The 6,154-nt window shown below is 42.7% G+C and overlaps 1 non-coding gene across 1 annotated transcript; it reads left to right on the forward strand.

The window, feature by feature from the left end:
• The first annotated feature begins 1,714 nt into the window (after window positions 1-1,714).
• On the forward strand, window positions 1,715-1,786 carry TRNAC-GCA. The gene has a single exon. It is a non-coding gene; the product is annotated as a tRNA-Cys (tRNA).
• The last annotated feature ends 4,368 nt before the right edge of the window (window positions 1,787-6,154 follow it).

A 6,154-nucleotide genomic window follows, 5' to 3' on the forward strand; every position in this document is an offset into this window, starting at 1 on the left:
CTGTACGTGGCACGTCTCTTGTACAAGTTCATCCTCTGCTTTCTCTCCAGGGACCCAACAAAAGTCTCTTTTTTTCATAGTATTTAAAAATAAGGAAACTGGTGGTGACATTTTGCAATATGGTATGACAACTGGTGAATTTGGAAAATGATGATGTAATGGAATTAGGTGAAACTGCTGAAATTCTTATTTTTCCCCATGGAATTCAGCCAACATTTTGTTTTCTATGATTCTGCAGAAATAACATGAAACAAAATTGAACTTTCTCATCAGCTAGAGAAACTGCAACTTCTGTTTATCTAGTTGTTACCACATACAAAATATTTTCTCATGGCTTGGAATTAGAAGGGAATCTGAACTTTTGACTACTTATTGGAGTTCTTGAAAAAACCCTTGAATGGTAGGGAAATACAAGTAGTACATAAACAGCCACTAGGAAATCCTGTAGTGGGAAGTTTCCAGAAACTGAAGGATTCAGGGAACTGGAGGGGATATTATTAACAAAGACATTGAAGCCCGCATGGCAACGGTAGTAATAAAGCAGCAGGAGTAATGCACCCCAAACATTCTCCCAAGTTTTCAGAGAGGGATGATCTGAGCAGAGAACATGTAAGTGTGAAAAGCACATTAACCAGAGTGCTGACCCGCTAGTGCAAACTCCAGTTCTGCATGTCCTGCTCAGCCCAACTGCCAGCACCTTCAAAACCCTTAAAAGCTTTGTCTTAACAGCATCACTTATCTCCTTCTCTAGGGCCCCATCCCAGTGGCTAAGCCAGACCTATTTTTTTCTTGTCTCTTCATAAAAGGAGCAGCTGGAACTTTCCTATCCTCCTCCATCCCATTTCTCACCCAGCTTCTAAACCTGGGCTCACTTTAACAATACCCTCAGGATCCAGATGGAGAGGAAGATTCCTCCAGAGAGCTGGGATCTGGCTGGTCCTTCCTGGTGAGGCTGATCCCGCAGCCGTGGGCATAGCAACAGGAGGAGAATCAAGTCCTGCCAAGGCTTTTGTCCAAGACCCATTGGTTTAACGAAGGAACCATCTTCTTGTCTAGCTGAGAACTAAGCACCACAGGAAAGTCCACTGCAAAATCCTCAAGAAATGGAAAGAGAACAGGTTTGAGAAGCTGGGTGATAACTGAGGAGGTTCTCAATGGGAATCTTTTGTCTGATTATAAAAAAGTTTCAGTCACATTCAAATCCATGCCTAATCAGTGCCCATCTCAATGGGAATCTTTTGTCTGATTATAAAAAAGTTTCAGTCACATTCAAATCCATGCCTAATCAGTGCCCAGATACAGACAGACAGTCTTAAACTGGGATACATGAAACCTCTAAAATTGTACATAAAGTTGTGCATGTGTGTGTGTAAGTGTTTTCCAGAAAAGAGAAACAGTATCTTCCATTGTATTCTCAAAGGAGTCTGCTCCCCCATGCCCACTGTCACCAAAGTTAAAAACCAGTGACTTCTGCATCCCTTCTGGTTGAGTGACTTAGAGACCATAGAATTTTTTTTTCTCAAGTTTAATCTTACAGATTTTTAAACTTACTGTGTAATTGGCATATTTTAATATTAATTAATATAGTTGCTTTGATAGTAATTTAACATTCATTTAATATAGTTGCTTTATAATATTGCAAAGCAAAGCAACTATATTAAATAAATATTAAATTACTATCAAAGCAATATAGTTGCTTTATAATTTGGGGGCTTCCCTGGTGGCTCAGTTGGTAAAGCATCTGCCTGCAATGCAGAAGGCCCAGGTTCAATCCCTGGGTTGGGAAGATCCCTTGGAGAAGGGAATGGAAACATACTTTAGTATACTTGCCTGGAGAATTCCATGGACAGAAGAGCCTGGAGTGTTGCAGTAATGAAGTTGCTAAGAGTCAGACACAACTGAGCGACCAAGCACACTTATAATGTGCTAGTTTCTGCTGTACAACAAAGTGAATCAATGATATATACACGTATATCCCCTCCCTCTTAGACCCCCACCGCTACCCCTCGAGGTCATCACAGAACACTGAGCTGGGCTCCCTGTGCTATTCAGCAGCTTCCTGCTAGCTGGCTATCTTACACAGGGTGGTATATATATGTAATTGACTTATATTAACAGAATTTTGAGCTGAAAGGAATCTTGAGGGTGATACTTAGTTCATTTTTGTTCCTTTGAATTTTTTTCTGTATAAAAACTTGTCTGATTAACATGAAATGTTTCATAAATATGGAAGTCCTGTTGGCCTTTCTCTTCCAAAACACCTTCCAAATGGGTCTAGGGAACTGTGTCATGGTGACCTAGAGCAGAGCTGTGAGTAGCGGGATGATTGTTCACCCATGTGTGCCAGAAGGATGGATGAGGGGGTGGCAGGAACATTCCTGTCCTGTCTTCTGGTTTATTTTCACATCCTACTTGGAGCACAAAGATGGGACTTTATGGTTTAGAACCCCAAGCTCCTCCAGTTCCGAAGGAACTGATAAGATTCATTCTTACTAGAATTACCAGGCATAGTCCCACCAAAAGACGTCACGATTTTCATGTCCCAGTCCTCTCCAGAACACTCACACATTTATTTCTTTTAGTTTTCTGGTTAAAGCAGCTCAAAGATACATAATTTAAGATGATCATCATTTGAAAAACGTTTCATTTGTCCAACACAAATATTGAAGAGAGAAATCACCTTGACACTTGGCACCCTTCACTGCAGCTGAGTTCACTCTTCCCAGGTCCAGGGTTTTCATCTGGTAAATGGAAGTTATTTTAAAATTTCATTTATTTTTGGCTGCACTGGGTCTTCGTTGCTTTGCCAGGGCTTTCTCTAGTTGCAGCAAGAAGGGACTGCTCTTCACTGCAGTGTGTGGGCTTCTCAGTGCAGGGGCGCCTCTTGTTGTGGAGCACAGGCTCTAGGGTTCATGGGCTTCAGGAGTTGCAGCAATGGGCTCAATAGTTGGCAGTCCACAGGCTCTAGAACTCAGGCTCAACAGTTGTGGACTGTGGGCTTCGTTGCTCTGCAGCATGTGGAATCTTCCTGGACCAGGGATTGAACCCGTGTCCCCTACGTTGGCAGGTGAATTCTTATCCACTGCACCTCCAGGAAGTCCTGGACATTCTTTATGAAGAGCAGGGTAAGGAAACCTCAGGACTCTAATTTTTACATAAGATTCCTCTAAGGTGAGATGGGAAGCAGGAGAACAGTCAGCTGATTCTTTTAGTAGATAGGTCAGAAAGGAAGCCTTCCTGTTAAGAAGTAGAGTAGAAAGAACTTGGCCACCACTGGCTGTTAGGGCAGGGAAGGGGGAGAAGTTAAGGATGACTCCCAGGCTTCTGACTTGGCAATTGGGGCACACAGAAAGGAGAGTGGAGGGGAGAAATAAATGAGACCTATGTTGGATATGTTGCATTTGGATCCAGGTGGAGAATTTGGTGTGCAGCTTGATATGAGGATCTGAAGCTCTAAGGAGAGCACTGGGCTGGAGATATGATCTGAAAGGCATAAGGATACCGGTAGCCTACACACCTACAGCAAGTTAGAGAAGAGGATCTCAAAAAAGGAAAGCAGACAATGATGTCAAATATCTTAGAGAAGTCAAGTAAGAAAGAACCAACTGTCTACTGGCTTTAACAGTGAGGAAGTCATTGACGGCTTTAGGATAAGCAGTTTCTGTGGATTTGTATGACAGAAGCCAAGTTGTATCTGTTGGAAGATTGGATGGATAGCAAAAAGTGTCAAAACGGAATGGAGGTGACTCCAAAAGTCCGCATAAAAAAAGAAAAAACATACAGTGATAGATGGAGGAGGCATGGAGGATGGTGGAAGTTTTATTAGTTTTTAGGTTTGAGACTTGAACCAAGTGATAATGAAAAGAAACCAGAAGGAGGGAGAACTTGAACCAGAAGGAGAACAAATGAATCATTGATCAAACACATTTCTGGATGGCAACGGAGTCAATTCAGGACACTGTGGTGATACTGGCCATGAAGCAACCATCCTCCAAGACCTTAGGGAGGGAAGGATACGGGTACAGATGAACTTGTGAGTCGGGGGCAGGGTTCTGAGGGAGTCCATGCTGGGTCATCTCATTTTATCAGTTAAAGAGAGTGGGATACTTGAGGTGAGCTAGGCAGCATAAGGAAAGTGGCAAAACTTTGACCCTACCATGGAGAAGAGAGGAAAAGGAAAACTGACCAGTGAAATAGACAAGATTGGCTTGAGGCACTGGGCGTCCAGTTGAGACGGGATATCCTAAGTGTATATCCTAATGTATGCACCATCCTACCCAGCTGCGTGTGTGTCTCTAATGCTTGGCTACCAGTGTGTAGAGCTGGAGAAGGCAGATCCATCTGGGTTAGTTCAGGGTTGAAGATTTATAAGACAGGAGAAACAGCAGAACAAAGGGATGGGGAATCTGGGTTTTTCTGGGCAGAAAGTTGTTGAAGTGATGGATTACGGGATCTGGGCAAGACAGGGAAAAGATGAAGCAGGAAAGAACTGATGCAAAGTGAAGGACTGAGACAAAAGGGAGCACTCAAGTTGATGAAAAGCTTGTGAAGACAAAGAACAGGTTCCTCAGAGGACAGCTGGAAAGCAGGTCAGGAAAGATAGGGAGGTGTGATCAGAGAATGCCTACACTAAAATATGTTTTCCAAAACACTCTACCTCTATTTCCACATTGTACTGTGAAATCTAAAAGTGTGTTACAAATGAAAAGATAAATGTCTGGTAAATTGTTATTTTGTATCATGTGCCTTTGGCTCTCTTCCACGTGATAATTCAGTTCTCTTTACATTGATGGAGAAAAATGTGGACCAAGTCTTATTTCTCTGATGCTTTGACCATTTTATATCATTATTATATTTGTATTTTAAATGTATAATCTTGGGAAAGAAGCCAGTGTTTTCCATGTCACCCAGCAGCTGTTATAAGGATAAGCAAGACTTCAATACATCTGCTATCTCTGGCTTTGTCATTTCCCTAAATTTAAGTTGATTATAAGAAAATTTTAACTTACAGATCTCAAGAGGACAGATCACAGCAATAGAGCCCACATGACAAGTGACTGATGGTCACTTGTCCATGGGGTTGCAAAGAGTCAGACACGACTGAGCGACTAACACTTTCACTTTCTGTTCTCACCCACCTCTCTTTGGTAGAGGTGGTGTTGCTGGTCCCTACGTCTCAAGGAGTTGCTGCTGCTGCTGCTGCTAAGTCGCTTCAGTCGTGTCCAACTCTGTGGGACCCCATAGATGGCAGCCCACCAGGCTTCCCCGTCCCTGGGATTCTCCAGGCAAGAACACTGGAGTGGGTTGCCATTTCCTTCTCCAATGCATGAAAGTGAAAAGTGAAAGTGAAGTCGCTCAGTCGTGTCCGACTCTAGTGACCCCATGGACTGCAGCCTACCAGGCTCCTCCGTCCATGGGATTGTCTAGGCAAAAGTACTGGAGTGGGGTGCCATTGCCTTCTCTGTCTCAAGGCGTTAACACCATCTAATTCCCATGCTCTTAGTCTGTGCTCATCAAACCACCTGCTAATGGTAATTTGCCTTCCTACGTAGACTTTTCCGAAAAAGATCAACTGCCTGGAATGCTGACTTGAATATTCTAGTTTGCTTAGCAGTTTTGTCTTTCCTTGTAATTAATGGAATAATATTCTAGTTGTATTTACCAGTCTCTTGTGAGATGGCTAATTAGAGTGAGTTGCTGCCCCTTGTTCCAATAAATTTGGGGAAAAAAAATGTAAAATTCTCCACCTTTAAAGATGATGAGCAGGCCCAGATTCTACAAAGCACTGGCACTCAGAAACCCCAGGTGATCTACTGTGAACTTCTCTCTTTGACATTTTTTCTGTTTCAACAAATGCCATGCATGCCTTCTCAAATCATACACTGATAGGTTTCAGTGCCCAGAATTCCAATAAATTGCCTGTAACTCAGTTAATCTTAACCATGGTGAGGAGCCTTGTGGTGAGGCCATGGGGCTCAAACTCCAGTCTTAGCTGAATGCTTGTAAAAATTCATATTCCTGGCTCTCCCCATAGAGACCCTGCCCCTGTAGATACAGGTAGAAACAGAGTCTGCATTTTTAAGCACAACTGAGTCTGATACACATAGTCAATGGACTACACTTTGAAACAAATGGCTTTAGATCACGGTTCTAG

Source organism: Bubalus bubalis, chromosome 3 (genome assembly GCF_019923935.1).
Source record: "Bubalus bubalis isolate 160015118507 breed Murrah chromosome 3, NDDB_SH_1, whole genome shotgun sequence".
Taxonomy (NCBI): domain Eukaryota; kingdom Metazoa; phylum Chordata; class Mammalia; order Artiodactyla; family Bovidae; genus Bubalus; species Bubalus bubalis.